Source organism: Chroicocephalus ridibundus, chromosome 10 (assembly GCF_963924245.1).
Source record: "Chroicocephalus ridibundus chromosome 10, bChrRid1.1, whole genome shotgun sequence".
Taxonomy (NCBI): Eukaryota; Metazoa; Chordata; class Aves; order Charadriiformes; family Laridae; genus Chroicocephalus; species Chroicocephalus ridibundus.
The window spans coordinates 843,690-860,709 of NC_086293.1; positions in this window are offsets into that span (position 1 = coordinate 843,690).

The window sequence follows — 17,020 nt, forward strand, 5'->3', positions numbered from 1 at the left end:
GCCCGCCAAGACCGTGCCCGGTCTGTAGGGAGGGAGCAGCAGCTCCTGCCGCTGGGCCCGTCGGAGGGTTGGCTGTGAGGTCCCGGGCGGCGGTGTACCCTAAAAAGTGGGTCTGCCTGAAAACGCAGGCTCGGGCTTCAGGATTGTGACGCATCCAATAAAAATCTCGACCACATACCGTATCGACGCAGCTTTTTCCACGCGGCAGATGGGCACGCCTCTCTAACATGCAATAGCTACGGAGCGGCTACAAGAGCGGAATTGCGGTGGCCACCTTCACGTTTTCTGGGTCTCTGTGACTATTGAGTCGTTTGGAATTTTCTCCGGTGGGGTTTGATAGAAATTCATATTCCCCTTGGCATTAAACTGCACTGACTTCTTCTCGCTGGCTCTTGGTTTTGAGTTCAACAGTGATTTTTCACCAAAGCAGACTTAATTGGTGACGGAATCCATTTTTAGAGTCGACGCAGAAGCATATGAACAACCAGCTGTGGCTAAGCACAAATTAAGCACAAGCTCGGCTTCCATTTTTAATGCTAAAGGTCACATTTAACTGTCCTCGGGAGTGTGCTGAATTGATCATTAACTTTTGTCTCATAAAGCCCCCTTGACACAGCGTACGCTCGCAAGGGACTGCCTTCACAAACCCCACCGCAAACGTTTATTTAATTAGACTTTATAGGAAATCCTCGTGTGTCTTGGGTCCCAGTGTGCTTCTCTGCCTCTCTTTAGTACAGCGGGCTAGAAAACACTTATTTAAATAAAAAACATTCAAATTAAAAAAAAAATCAGTCAAATAAAGTTTTGTTACTATGGTCTACAGAAAATGGAAGAAAATACGTACTATGAGAGCAAAGATACATTTGTATCTCTTGTTATGCTGAGGAGACAATGCAGTGGAAGGAGAAGAATGGACGTAAGCTGAAAAAAGAAGGTTTGTTGCGCTGTTTTGAACGAGTGCCATGCTGAACTCTCCCCTGCAATGGTTCCCGTGGGCAGGAATATCATATTAATTGCTCAGGCGGCGTTACGGCTCGCCGGGGTGGGCGCAATTACTCTGTCAAAGGGTAAGCACGATCAGAGGTGACAGTGGGGCACGTTGAAGCGCGGCTCGGCTAGAAACCACGCTGTGTTGTCACTTCTTAACAAGTCCAAGGCTGGAAAAAGCCCAGTGCTTTCCTTAGATTTTGGGTTTGTGGTAGCCGAACTTCAGTAATGCACTCAACCAGGCTAGCCTTTATCAGACTAGTTAATTTAACAGTCGTTAAAGATGCCTGGGCCGCAACAGCCACGGCGTTTGGACCCCAAGAAAAGCTGGGCAGAATCCCCTCCGGTTGCAAGTGTCCAGTGACATTTTCAAAGATACCGCTCTATTCTTAATAGCCCCATTTTCACCTTCTGTGGCTCTTTGCAAATGCATTTTGATAAACTTGTTTGGCAGTTGTGAGGATTTGACTCGCTCTAGTGAAAATACTCAACCCTGAGTCCTAAAAATCAGGTAAGACCTGCTCTCCGGAGGTGCCACTTAGGAGGGGTAGTGCCGAGTTATTCCTTCTCTGTGCTAACTCACGCTTGTGCTGCGCAGTCCCACGCCAAGGAGAGCCGTGAGGACAGGACCCGATGTTAATCTTATGGGAAACGGCTGTAATTTCGGTGGCACTGAACAGGCTTAGTCTGAGCTTGTGCGATGGCCCGTGAGCCGGTGTCACCCACAGTCTGAAGGAGCCAATTCTGTGTTGCATCCTTAGATTGTCGTGCTCATCAGCCCAGCATCGTTTTTATTTTTTTTTAATGATGAATTTTCCTGTTGTCCAGCCTTTGAGTTGGTTCTGCTGGGTGAACGTGAAAATAAATCAATCAATCCATCTATATTTGACTGCTTATGAAAAGCAGCTCCCCGGAGTGAAATAGTTGCAGGCTCAAGCTGGTGGCAAGAGAGGGAACAGCCGGTGATGCCATCGGTCCGCAGCTGTGGAGTGAAGCAACAAGACAATACCGTGGGGTAGGTCGTTCTTGTTTGTGCGCGAATTTGAGCACAGTCATTATAAAATGAGAACTCTGCAAGTGTTGTCACATGAGCCTGAGTCAGGATTTTGGGCGAGCGTTACGCAGAGCAGATATTGGAGGGTGGAGCGAGGGTCCGTGGGACCGCTGTCGGAACAGCCGCTGAAACCGGGGTGGAAACACTCAGCACAAAAAAAGATGCGTTGCACCGCATCTTTGCATCTTAGCCGTGAATCTGATTTGTAGTCTGTATTAGACTCTCAAGCCACTAATCATTATTAACTGTTTGGGTTTTTTTTTCCCTTCAGAATCGCTGCGATGGCTATGTGACAAGCACAGCACGAATCCAGAGCACTAATGAAACCTAAGTAGAAAGGACAACGTTACGCATTTTCACTAAAATTTCAAGAGGGCTTTTCTTTTGTTGTTGTTTCTTTGGTGCTGGGGAGGGATTTTTTTTGCTTTGGTTTTGTTTTGGTTTTTAATCTAGGGATTTGTTTCCTCTGAGCGAATACTATTTACGTGGCCAAAGAGACAATCTGAAGAAGCCTAAAATAAAAAGTACATGGTACTACCTGGCATTTGTGGTCACTATCCAAACACATCATTGTGCAAACTGGTACTTCCGAAGTAGGGCACAAGTTTAAGCAAACAAACCGGCAGTGGGTATAATCTCTCATTCAAAAATGTGGAATGAAGGAAGGATTTAAGGAGGAGGATACTGGGATGAAGAAACGAGGCTGCTCGAGCTATTTAACATGGAGATAGAGGCTGCAATTCCAAAACTGGTGCTTTGCATCGGGTACAACAGCATCACCTTTTCTAATCTCCTCCTACCTCCCTTGGCACATCCCATCGGGTTTTTCGGTGGCGTCTAGATTTACAGACATGACATTTTAGTTCCTTGCCCTGGCAGCTATTCTCAACAACCCCCCTCCTTTCTGTCTACTGCAGGGTATGTGTAGTTTGGTTCTTTATCTGTTTTGGCAAGAGGTGAACTTGTGAAATATCATTAAAACTACTTGGGGCAAAAGCACGTTATTTTGTGCTGTTTCTTCCTTTTTTTTTGTTTCCTCTTATTCCTTCAAGCCTTGAATTATATTCTGCAGAAAATCATGGCGTTTTAGAAATAATTTTAAAGGTGAATACTTAGTTTAGGCAGTTCTTGCTCCAAATGCCTGACCGATTTTAATGAAAATAACGTTTTAAAAAACAGCTAGCTGTTAGTGTCCGATATCTTCTTCGTTCATGATGTGAACTCTGGGAAAGAAAATGGCTTTTTTGCTTTGTATTTTCACCTGAATTATACATTTAGTTGTTTTCTTGTGGGGTCCTGTCATAATTTCCTGCCTGATGCTTGCTCTTTGTGTGTATGTGAAGTACTTGGGAGCTGGGAGAAGACAGACAAAAAGGACTTTCCACGATGCTCTCTGTGGATGACGGGACGGGATGAAGTAGAGAGAGATTCTCCACCTATGGGCGAGAGACCTGTCCCACTTTTCCTTCTCAAAGAAAAATCGGGTGGGTAAAAAAAAAATCAAAGCATTCATTTGGAGAAAAAGCAAAGGAGATATGAAGAGCCTGACAAACATCTAGGCTAGCGTCTTCCCTGCATCTTCCATTCATCGCTCTAAAATCGGTCTTTGTTTCATGTGCCTCTGTCTGCTAGTTCCCAGCAAGGCAACCTGTTTAAAACAACTTCATAATGCCCATGGAAATGGTGCTTTTTTCTATTATGAATGGTGCCTGTATGGAATTACTTCTCTGCAGTTGGCCATATCCAATGATGTAAGTGACACTGCAAACTAATCTCCTCTAGTTCGTTCTGTGTCTGGGGGTCATGATACATAATTTAGAGATGACCCGTTGCATACCCTGGCTCTTTGGTAGATCTATGTTTAAATGCCACTATTAATTCCATAGAACCATAAGGCTTTTTGCAATATTTACGTTACAAAATGACTGACTTCCAAGAAACCGCGACTTAGTGTGGAGCGATATAGGTTAGGTAAGGCTGGAAGGCCTGATGTGACCATGGCTATCAAGCACATACACGCTGCAAAAAAAGTTTAAGTTGACCATCTGGACGAGGCTATGCGTTGGAGAGAAAGAGGAAGAAACAGACTTAAGACTGTTTTGGGTTACGGCTACGGCCGTCTCTAATATTAGAAGTGGTTGTGGACGGAGGAGTCGGTTGGGCGCGCTCACTGAGAGGTGTTTAGGTGAGCTCAAACTTGTCAAAGAAAAGTTTTGGTTCGAGAATTAGTTGTAGCACTCTGCAGTACTACGGCCACCCAACCAGAGAACAGGCCGCTGGAGTGTTTTCAGGGGCTGTAACAAGTGTCTGGGGAAGAGGGGTTTGCGTTTGTGGGTGTACGATGTTGATATGACGGAGCAGCTCTCTGTGTTGCGGGCAGGTAACGAATTCTCTGCTACTTCAGAAACCATTTCATGAACGGTTACCATTCATAACGCAGGGGTCAGGAGGTTTATTGAATCCACTACGTAATAGCCTACATGCGTTGCAAGTGGCTGGAATTACTCCGGGATAACTTAAATTGTAGGTCTGCTTGGCAGCCCGCAGGAATCAAGGATACATGGATGGCTATGACGGTGTCAAAGTTCTGAAAGTGACCCGAATATTTTGATTTACTATGAGCTTTCATGAAAAACCAGTGATCAAGGCCAGTGGTGGTGCCGTTCACTTCTAGTCAGTAGGTTCTGGAAGGACATTTTGCCTGTTCCCCTAGAACTGGTTGTGGGCTTCATGTATGGATCGGATAGGGAAATATCTGGCCTCTGTTATTCTGAAGACCAGATTCAGCGGTCACAATTGTCCATTTTGGATTTAAAATTTGTGAAACTAGTGACTAAGAAGATGCTTTTGCTTAAGATGTGCCGGCTTGCTTGGCACACACCTACTTGAAACAGACTTCTTATGAACGAGAAGGTTTCGAGCAGCTTTGGACTCGGGCCAGAAGGAAATGAGTAAGCTCCTACCTAGAAATATGCAGAAACATCTACACAAATGGTTTAGCATTAAAATAGGGACGTCTGGAGTCTGTGAAAACGCTCTGAGCCAGTATATACAATTTAACAATACTCTTTTGGGTTAATTTTTGATGCGTTTAGAAGCGTAAGGCAGTTAATTTTCACAGCAAAGAGCAAGTACTCCCCGTTCTGTAAATGGCTCTTGCGTGCTGTAGCGCTTGCTTCCCCCGGGGCTTGCTGTCCTTCAGGCACTAACCCGTTTCTGTGCAGCGCATTGTGCTCACAGCACACACCAGATCAGCTGTGCGCTCAAACAGACCTCTTCACCGCTCTATTCTGCACTGTGCAACCAGATGCTCGCGTAGCATGAAGTGCTTCGGGTTGTTTACTTAAGCAGCTAGCGTGACCGTGGTGCGGACGTTAGCCGGACTCTGCCTGACCGGGTGGCGTTAGGGAGGAGAGGGCCCTGCTGGCCTTGGCTCCCCGTGGCAGGAGGTGGCCGGGGTGCGGCGTTGGCACTGACGAAGCGGCCGCCTTTCACCTGAGCGTAGGGCCCAAAGCAGCGGCGCGGCCGCACGTCATCTGGAAACCAGAGACCTCCGCGCAGGGCTGACATCGCCTGTCAGCGTGCCGTCTGATGGCCAACCGTGTGTACACGGATAACCGCGCGCTCCCCCTCGCCCGGCCCGTGGAACAACAAAACCTGCACTTTGTAAAAATCATTGGCATTCCTCCCCGGAGAGTCTGTTGATCCATTTCTATTTTATTTTTTTTTTATTTTTTTTATTTTCAGATGATGACAGCCAGCCAGGTTGCCAGGTCATTCTGCTGTTCTCTCATTCCGGAGCACATTTCCTGAGGAGATCTGGTGCTCTTGGCTTCAGCTTTCTGTTAACTCCATCCTGGACAGACCGCTTCAGCGTGGGCTGATGCCGCTGCCTCTGCCTGTCCCGCAAGGGGACAGGACTCGCTCTTCGTGAAGCATTACCGCAACGCTATCTGAGAAACTAGTTTCAGCCTTTTATTTGAAATAGGAAATGAACGTCAAGAGTACGGATAGAACAGGCTCAGTAGGAGGAAATAAAGCTCCTATTTTTATCCTCAGTCTTAGGCACTTCATAACTTTAACATTTTCAGGCTGAAATAGCTTAGCGTAGTCTATTTCTATGTATTTATTTCTCCTTCTTGAAGTGCCGGTAAAATCACTGCACCTTTTTATAACCACAGCACATATCTGCGTGTGTATTTATGCCAAAGCTGTTGTGAAAAATTGTATGGCTGAAATGAGACGGGATATAAAGTTGGAAGTTTGGCATCGTGAGGCTGGCCTGAAAGTTCTGGTGAGCTTGAACGTTGTCTTTATTAAAACCGTTCGTGATACGTACGGTGATTAATGATTGATCTTAGCTGGTAAAGTACCTAGCTAAGAAAAACACGCTCGCGTGCACCCAAAGCTGCGTAACTTAACCCATGCTGCAAAGCACAAATGACAGAGAGGTTTGAGAGGCGGTGCTGTGGTTTTAGAGGGCATACAGGTAATTGACGTCTAGGTAACCAACGGGAGATCGGGAATCAGTTGCGACTTCATTTCCAAACTCTGCTGTCATTATTTTATTCTAGCCAACAGAAACTTCTTCTTCATCAATTTTTTTTTTTTTTTTTAGGTTTTATTACCTAAAAGAGATGGAGAACGATTTGAAAACCTCTACCTGCAAGCTCTGGGAAATAATGTTTATTTTTGAAAGATTAATTTTGAGATTTTTCACCAAATGTATACTCAGTGATAGGAGGTTATCTGTAAACATGAGGAGAGAATGCAGCTGTTAAAAACGTGAGGTCCTCATACAGGTTTAGATCTGAACTGAATGCCCTTATGTAGCTTGTCAACAAAGGGGTAAAAGAGAGAAGAACCAGGCCCTAGAGCTACAAAGTGTGATTCAAAAAAGTTATCCAGTTAAATGAAAAGGCCTCTGTATATGGAATTACTCCAAAGTGTAACTCACAGAACAATGCGTGCTATTGAAACGGAGTTAAAAAAAAAAAAGTGAGAAAGAAAAAAATAAAAGCGGAAAAAAAAAAAGGGCTGTTCAAAGGGTTCTTTTGTAGCGCAGACTCATGTTTTTAGGAGTAGTTCCCAGCTCACAAGATGTACAGGGCGAGGAGGGAGGGAGGAAAGAGAAAAGAAAATGTTCATAGAATCATAGAATCATAGGGTGGGAAGGGCCCTCTGGAGATGATCCCATCCAACCCCCTGCCAGAGCAGGGTCACCCAGAGCAGGTGGCACAGGAACGTGTCCAGGCGGGGTTGGGATGTCTCCAGAGACGGAGACTCCCCCACCTCTCTGGGCAGCCTGTGCCAGGGCTCTGCCACCCTCACAGCAAAGACGTTCCTCCTCAGGTTTAGGTGGAACTTCCCATGCTCAAGTTTGTGCCCGTTACCCCTTGTCCTGTCCCCGGGCACCACTGAGAAGAGCCTGGCCCCATCCTCCTGACACCCCCCCTTTCAGTATTGATAAGCGTTGATAAGGTCCTCCCTCAGCCGTCTTCTTTCCAGACTGAAGAGACCCAAATCCCTCAGCCTTTCTTCATCAGAGAGGTGTTCCAGTCCCCTCAGCATCTTGGTAGCCCTTTGCTGTCCCCTCTCCAGCAGTTCCCTGTCCCTCTTGACCCGGGGAGCCCAGAACTGGACACAGTGCTCCAGACGTGGCCTCCCCAGGGCAGAGCAGAGGGGGAGGATGACCTCCCTCCACCTGCTGGCCACACTCTTCTTGATGCCCCCCAGGATGCCACTGGCCTTCCTGGCCACAAGGGCACATTGCTGGCTCATGGTCACCCTGTTGTCCGCCAGGACTCCCAGGTCTCTTTCCAGAGAGCTGCTCTCCAGCAGGTCCCCCCCAACCTGTCCTGGTGCAGGGGGTTATTCCTCCCCAGGTGCAGCACCCTGCACTTGCCCTGGTTGAATTTCATAAGGTTCCTCTTTGCCCAGATCTCCACCCTGTCCATGTTCCCGCAAGGGAGAGCACCAGCTCCACGGGTGCCACAGCAGCGGGGAGGTGCCTGTGGCCCTGAAGCACCTGCCCTGCCACGGGCCAGAAGAAAGAAGCGAAGGACAGAAAAGGAGACTCCGTGGCCAAGGGCCAGCACAACCCGATTCATTATGTATTTTATTAATTTTGCTGTCTTTTAAAAGACAAAGGGAGCCTTGCTAGATACCACAGTGGCCTTGGAGCAGTCAGTCCGTGCCTGCAGAGCCCTCGGGCTGCAGTGGAACGGTGACAGGCTGGGGGGGGCTCAACCTCTTGGGGCTTGTTTGGACTCTCCTGAGGCTGAGTTCAAGCCCCACTGTGTGCAATGAGGTAAGTTTGCGTGCATCACGTGTGCACTTAAATACTGCAAAATAAGTTTATTCGTGCGACTAGCGCATGCAACAAGGGAGACCGTGTGTCTTGAGCGTGCAGGCGGTGAGGCTGTTTTTATCCTCTAGGAAGAGCGCCGAGGTAAGGTTGGTTTTTCTAGAATTTCTGGAAGCTGTACGTTCCTAGATTGTTAGGATAACTCAGGTTGAGAGAGACATCAGGAGGTCAACCAGTGTAACCTTTTGCTCCAAGTAGGATCAGCTGTGAGGTCAGATCTCAGGCTTTAGAGGCTTGAAAGACTTAGGGCTTTACCTCAGCCTGGCTTTGAAAACCTCCAGAGTTGGAGACTCTCTGGGCGACCTCTTCAATCGCTCGTCCTCATGGTGAAAAAGTTATTTCTAGTGTCTAGTCTGAATCTTTCTTGTTTCAACTAAGGACTGTTATCTCCCATCCTCCCGTGAGGCACCACGGTAAAGAGCCTGGCTGTGTCTCCTTGGTGGGCTCTTTGTAGGTATTGGGGGGCTCTTCGGAGCTCATGCTCATCAGCCTGTGAGTGGGGTTTTTTGTTAGTTTCTTTGTCACGATGATGTTCCAATATATATATTTACAAATATCAACTCGCTTCCCTTTCACGTTGTGGTTTTTTTTTTGCCGGGTTCATAGGCAGAAGGTTTTCGGAAAGCCAGGAATTTGACAGCGTTCGTTTGAGGAAACCGCATGAAATCTTTAGGTCTGGATCACTTAAAACGATGCCTGCTCAATTTGATCACTCTTCATTACTGAGTCACGGTTTAAAGTAGCAAGAGGAAATTCCATCTCAAATGTATATTTCAATGCCAGAAATCACTATCGCGATCATTTTGTTTGAATTTCACTCAGCACCATTTACACTTTCCCCAGTAGCTCGTGGTTGAACCAGGGCATGTATTTTAGAAAGGCGGTTGGTTTTGTTTAAGTCGTTGGCATTGCTTTTAAAACTGACATTGAAGGTACTCGACAGCTTTGGCACGTGGTAAACAATGAGCCTATAGACTAGACGGGACCAGAACCATTAAATATGATACAGGAGGGTTTTTTTAATCGACTTAGACTTCCAAGCGCTGAGAGCCTTCTGCAGAACTCAGCTTTCAGTCCACCCGTGATCTTCACTCCCCTCTGCAGTTACGCTGAGTGGCACTGGCTGGCTGTAGAAACGCAGATTTATGTTGGTGTCTTGCTGGCAGACTGTCAGAAATACCTTGCAAATGTTTTTTTTTCTCTTGGTTCCTATCTTCAAGACTACTTACATATGTTAGCGATTTGTTCTTTAGAGACCTGTTGCCTAAAGAAAGCAGCGCCATCTGGCTTTTTATTTCTTCTATTGACTGAATATTTGATGCAGTATATCAAAAAAATTTCCTATATAGCCAGTTTGCTAGCACCGTCTTGCCATGGTTTCGTTTCACTAGGTGCTTACGCTTGCAATTATTTCCCGCTGCTGGCTTTTCTTCTATTTGCTGAGTGACTTTTGTGTTCTTATTAAATCCTGATGGTTGCGCTAGGTGTGAGCAATCCTCTCTGACTTGGAATATAACAATCAGGGAATTAAACTGTAAGTCATTAATAGATGATAAAGTAAGGAAAAAAGCGACCAAGAACTTCATAACGTCAGTGGCGTAGCCCACAGATAGAAAAACATCTTTGTGGTTACAGGCTATTTGTAGTAATTAATTGGTATCAGGTTTTGCTGTAAGCTCTGTGCAGAGCTTACGTGGAATGTGAGTTTAGGGTAACTGTCCCATTAAGATGCATATTTTACTTTTTAAACTTTGTCTGCCGTGTCATTTCTGCCATCTGCCGCGCTGCCCCGCAAACATCTCTGTTTGATGCTCGCGTTACTCGCATGAAGCAGTTGAGCATCGGTCCAGTGTTACAAACAGAAATACTGAGGAAACGAACCGGAACTGACAAATAATGTTTTAAATGGGACATAGACAGATGGGTTTTAGATCCAAAAAATGTGATGTGTAAAATGCCTGTCTAGTTGGAGGCTAAAATCAATAGTCGTGCTTCTACCTAAAGTCAAGAGCTGCTCGCGTTGAGCATCTTAACGCTGAAGCCGGACTGAAATCTGAAGGCTGGTTACTTCGTCTCCCGGAGGGCTCTGAGGATGCCTCTCTGTTCCCCCTTGACCCCGGGGCACGTGCAGTTTGTACTAACAAGATTGGGATCCCTCTAGAGTGCAGGGGTAAGGTGCTACTTCACTTTAAAACGCGGTCCCGATAGGAGGCAAGTTGGTCGCTCTAGATAAAAATGTGGAGTCGTGCCCAGAAGCGGGAGGTCGAAGGTCCAAGCCCAGCATGGAGCTGCTGGCTGGGTGCTTTGGGGAGCACAGGGGAAGCCGAGCCCAAATCACATTTTCCCCGACCCAGCAAGTTTTCCCGGTAGCGGTGGCATGGCTTCGGCACGAGAGGGGCTGAGGCCCCGGCTGGCGCTGTGCGAAAGCCGCTCTTACAGGGCTCGGGGCTCAGGTTTGAACCTCAGTTCCTGGGAAAGGAACTGAACGCAGCCGAGTGCTCTAACTACACTGCTGCGGTTTAAAAGGGAAAAACCATTCGTGCATCTTTATTGTAGAATAAAGAATTCCACCCGTCTCCGTGGGGGGAAAACCAGCGTTCTGGTGTCCAGACTATGGATCTTAAACGACATTGAGCGACTTCTGACACTGTCTGAGGACATAAGGAGGAAAAGTTGCTAGTTCAAGCCATTTGCAAGCCAGGTGCACTAATGAGAGCACTAAAAAGCGTACTAAAAGGAAATCCGGTATGCTGGCTACTTCAAATCCTGCTCCGATAGACCAGGTAGGTACCAAACACAGAATCCCCAGGTTTGCTCTGGGATCAGATGCTTCGGGATGAAGCGTTGCTGGATGTAAGTCATGCGCTGGATCTGGCTCCCGAGGGACCTTCGAGTGACTAAACCCAGGCTACATCCCTGCTTGGAGCAGGACCCGGGTGCCCTCATCCGCAGGGCTGTGCTCTGCCAGCCTCCGCGGTTCCAGGGAAGGCTGTTTTTAAGGCACGGATGCAGGCAGAATTTCATCTTTTGGGCTAGATCTGTCTCTGTTGTAGGACTCCCTGTGAATCGCGTCTGCAGTGCGGCTGGTTGCCAGGCTGTCTAACTGCGAAGCCCTAAATCCACCAGTCAGCGTGATGGATCGTAAAAGGGTTACAATAAAAGAGGAAGTCATTAGTCCCTTCTGAGGATTTCCTTCTTGAGCACCGCCAAATCATTTTTCTGACTTCCTAAGCAGGCAGAAGGACCGCGATACGAATTTATCTTTCTCCCTGGCATTGCTTTTCAGCAGGATTGATATACAAACAAGAGGTAATCAATGGCCGCGAGACAGGAAACGTTCTAATGCCGGGGCCAGGGCAGCCGTGGTTGGGATATTGCTGCGGGCTGCATTTCTAGGCACTTGCTTTTTATTTCAGAAGAGAAACCCTAATGGCAGTGTGGAAGAATAATGGATACTCGTACCGACACACTGGGCAATCTCAGAACCTTTATAAATGCATCGCTCTGAGAGACTCAAAGTGCAGAACAGGAATTCCAAAATGGCTAAAGAAGAAAAGTGTGACCAAGTAGGGCTTTCCGGAGGAAGACAGAAATAACCAGCTTCACGTTTTTAGGGAAAGAAAACACAGAGTCTGGGCCTAGCTTAGAAACTCTGATTTCTTTTTTCAATCTATGGCCTGTAAAGATGAATCGGGAAAACAAGAAGGAAATCTGGGTCTGGACTCCTTGGCCTGGCTGCACCATGCCCTAGTCACCGTGTCCTAAAGCCCTAGTTATTAGTATGGGATGAATACTTAAATTATTGTGAGCTATTACACTTAATCGCTTTCTTGATAAGTTACATTGCAAATTTGCTCGGCGAATGCTTCTGCAATGGTGCTGGCTGTGTCGGGAGTGAAACCTTACTTGTTACTCTGGACATACACCTTCTTAAGAGACGGCTGCCAGGATAAATAGGAAATGTGAGAAATAAAACTGCTCTGACGTACATAATTGCTACTGGTCTGTCACTTACCTACTTAAAAATGCATTACTCTCAAACCTGGCAAACCTGGCACGAGGGTGGAAAGCGAGTGCTTAAAAACTGGTGCTGTTTTCCCAACCAATTGACTGGAAATACTGTAGGAAAACTCAGGATTCACATTCATCCCCAGTCGAGGGATGCCAGTTTCTGTTTATATGTACGTTCCAAACATTTCTTGCCTTAATGCATAAAAAAAAAAGACCAGAATTCAAACTCCAGATAGCTTCAAACTTGAGACCTTTATGTCAGATCCATTTGCAGCACCAAAGCCCACGCGATTCGGACGCACTTTAACAGCCTGGTTCGAAAAACCACTAAATTTTTACGTTTTCTTAACTGTTTTTCAGACTAGACATTTTTTTTATTGTGGTGGAGGCTTAGAAGCAGCTGTATAATATGATAAAATATAAGAGGTATGTGCAGGAGCTAGCGTGCGGAAAGGTCCATCTTGTTCCGTCCTTCCAGAAGAACGAGGTCTTTAGGAAAGTGGATGAGAGGTTTGTGTCCGTTTTCACTGAGCGAGGTGAGACCGATGTGCTCTCACGGTGGCTTGCCAGGCATCGAACATCCTTTGGTAACTTTAGGGCAAAGTCTGAAGCTGAGTTCACAATTTTAATCCTTCCCACAGTGGCAACACCCTGCCGCCAGGCGGTATTTACCCAAGTCATAAAGAAAACTATGCGAAATAGAGATTGCCACTGTTACGTGTGGCGGATTATTGGAAACCAGCTTCTGGGTTGGTTTTTTTTGCAGTTATTGAAACAGCTTCATTTTATTAAAGGAAATTTAATCCAGTGACTATACAGAAAGCTTATCTGTCATCTGTCAGTTTATCTGACTATCTACCCAACAATGTGTTTTCTCCTTTTTTTTCCTTTGTTTTTTTTTTTTTAATAAATCTGTCATAAGGAGAAAGGAAAGGGCATCTTTGGTCAGTGGTCTGAGTAGGTTTGTTCAGGATACAAAAAACATGCTTATATTACCATATTGTAGTAATGATCCCAAGAAATTATTTGCTTTGCTTTTAAATAGCGTACCTCGCCGTAGACAGTACTGCTGTCCATTCAGGAAATTAATTGGAAGTATAATTAAGGACAGTCACACACGACTTGTAAAAAATATAGCGCCCTAGAGCCCAACCAGCACAACTTAACCAAGAGCGTGTTGCACTTCCTTAACCTGTTTTGATTCTTTGAACGGTTTTGCAAAAAGCCGATTAGTTTAACTTACATTTTTTTCACAAAGCTTTTAACAAAGATTTCTCTTAAACCTCTTGAGTAATTGGAGGAAGGAGCCGAATTGCACCGCCAGTTAAACCCTGGTTAAGCAGCTGGAAACAAAGAAAATAATGAAAGTGTTTCGGTAAGTGACGCCGCGTCAGTGCCGGGGTGCCGGACACCGGCAGCTTTGGGAAGGGCGTGGGGGAGGCTGCGGCCTCTCTGCCCAGAGCGCGTTTCCCACGTCCCTGCGCTGGGAGCAGAGTGTGTCCCTTTGGGAGACGGGGCGAGCGCTGCGGCGGGGCGTGCGAGGCGTTCCCTCCGGCGGGACCTTCTGTGCCATCCCTTCAGATGGGCTGTGCATGGCGAGGACAATGAGGTGCCTGTCTGCAGAGGCCATTGGACACCTTGGTATCGCTGTCCCCGCCAAAGAGTCTGGGTCTGCCCTGAGACGAGAAAGCTACTCTCGGTGTTTCTGGGATAAGTTAGAAGCCAGAAATTAAGAGTATGGTGAAACCTGCCTTCAGAAATGATGCAAGGGATACAAAAGGCTTCTTAATAAAGGTAAACTAGGCTTGTAGACACAGAATCATAGAACCATAGAATCATAGGGTGGGAAGGGCCCTCTGGAGATGATCCCGTCCAACCCCCTGCCAGAGCAGGGTCACCCAGAGCAGGTGGCACAGGAACGCGTCCAGGCGGGGTTGGGATGTCTCCAGAGACGGAGACTCCAGCACCTCTCTGGGCAGCCTGTGCCAGGGCTCTGCCACCCTCACAGCAAAGACGTTCCTCCTCAGGTTTAGGTGGAACTTCCCATGCTCAAGTTTGTGCCCGTTACCCCTTGTCCTGTCCCCGGACACCACTAAAAAGAGCCTGGCCCCATCCTCCTGACACCCCCCCTTTCAGTATTTATAAGCGTTGATAAGGTCCCCCCTCAGCTGTCTTCTTTCCAGACTGAAGAGACCCAAATCCCTCAGCCTTTCTTCATCAGAGAGGTGTTCCAGTCCCCTCAGCATCTTGGTAGCCCTTTGCTGTCCCCTCTCCAGCAGTTCCCTGTCCCTCTTGACCCGGGGAGCCCAGAACTGGACACAGTGCTCCAGATGCGGCCTCCCCAGGGCAGAGCAGAGGGGGAGGATGACCTCCCTCCACCTGCTGGCCACACTCTTCTTGATGCAGCCCAGGATGCCATTGGCCTTCTTGGGCACAAGGGCACATTGCTGGCTCAGAAGACGTTTGAGTGTCAGAAGACTGTTTGACATAGACAGTACATTTGAGGATGCTTTGGGTTAGTCTCTCATAGTATGATTCTAGTGTACAAGCGTAGGCTTTTGGACAGGTTTTCCTGTTGTGCAACCGTAGAGCCAGCAATTGAATTCAAAAAAGGAGAGTAAGATTAAAAAAGTATTCTATCTCTCCGTGTATCCGTTCAGGTTTAGAGATACAGCTTTCTTTGCTTTAGAAGCTTTAAGGGTGTCTAGAGCCGTCCTCTTCAAACACAATTCAGCACAAAGTTCCTGTGAAAAGCAGCTACACATGACTGGAAAGACCAACAGCCAGGCTGAGGAAAAGGTTCGGAGTAAGAGCAGGTATATTTAACTTTGATAACGCTCTTTCCCACTTCGCTATTGTTTCATGGTGCCAGTGATTTGAGAGGCACCCGGGCACACGACTGTGTGTTACCCCACTAATACCTACACTCAGGCGTACCAAGGGGAGAGGCATAAACTGTCTCCCCCTCCCAATATTTAGACCTTAGCTGGATAATACTGTAATACAGAAAATAGCGGTGTATTCTGGCTGCCGGGCAATATTCCTGGATCTGCTAATGCAATCCCACCGCAGCGGAGCAATCATTCTGATGCATCTTTAAAGAGACCTTTGATTTTTGAAGTGAAATAACTCATGGGGAGGGAGCTGCTACCGACACGATTTCCAAGCAGTAGATGGATGGGGGAGCACCTTGCTGATATCGCCTCCGTACTCTTCGTCTTTTGAGATAATGGGAAGAGAACCCGTGTTCTCATGAGCTGATCCCAATCTTGCTGAAGCTGAAGGAAATCCTGCAGTGAGCTTTTGCCGAGCGCGTTGAACATGAACCAAGACTGCGGTAAAAGATATGAAATGGAAAGGTTTCTTTTAAATAAATAAATAAATAAATAAAGACGTTTGATACCTGCTGTGTATTTTGCATGTTTTATCTCCTTTGCCTGACTCTTTAATTGCCTTCCCTACTTCAGCTTTTCTAGGTCTCACTGTTTTAATTTATATCGCGTCTATAGCCGTGGGTTTCTCTTCTTCGCTGGTGGTCTTTTGTAGGAATAAAATACACTAGCAGGAGGGAGAACCCGGCTGCTTCCAGAACAAAAATATACCGCCCGTATCGAATGTCCCATCTACCTCCACAGCCTCATTGGAAAAAAAAAAACCCAAATTTAAAGTCTGTATTGCTGTACCTTTTTTTTTGGTTTTGTTGGGGTTTTTTGTGGGTGGGTTTTTGGTTTGTTTTGTGGGTTTTGTGTGCGTGTGTGGTTTTTTGTTGTTGTTTGTTTGTTATTTTTTTTTAAGGTGATGGTACTTCGGTAGAGCATCTGTCTTGTTTTCTCCACCTCCCTCCTTGCCACTCGCTGTCTTGCCTGCTCTGTCTTCCTGCGATGTCTTCTCCGGCCCCAGCGGTTTAACTGCTCTTTAATCCTCTGGAGCGTATTCCCCGGTTTCTCTGTGCGCGGAGTGAGCAATTCCTCTCGTAGGCTCTGTGCAAATGTCTCTCTCCTGGCTCTTTGAGCATATGTGCTAGCTCACCAGGGAGGGCAAAATTCTTTACTCCTTACAAAGCACTCGCTGTTTTAAGATTAGGGAGCTGTAGATTAAAAAGAAAGTAGGGGATCTATGCTTGCACGGTACACGGTGACGGCGCTGCAGCCCTGCATGAAGGCTTGCTTATGTTTGGCCCATCTGCCTTGCACAGTAATATTTTTATGACTTTGTGGCAAGCAAAACCCGGTTTTTTCATAAGCACCGCCGGCGATGACTTTTTCTGTGTCACCAGTCCTGTGGAAAAAGGTGCATTGCATTGAAATAGGACATAACGATGCTTACTGTGGGAAGAGCTCAAACGCTGCAGCCAGCGTGTGTACCAGAGTCTCTCCTCAGTTTGTAATAAACGCTAATTTTAATATTCAAAGGAAAAATGGAAGTGCCTAAGCACAACTTGAAGCAATATTATAGCTCTCTGCCATCTTCCCTATTTATTTCCGTATAGGCTGCAACAGGAAGGCGCAAGGGAAGGCGCCCACAGAGACTGTGGGTGGTGGCTGACAAATGAATGCTCCCACCCTCAGTTCTGAAAACACGATGGTAGTCAGGGGCCGGAT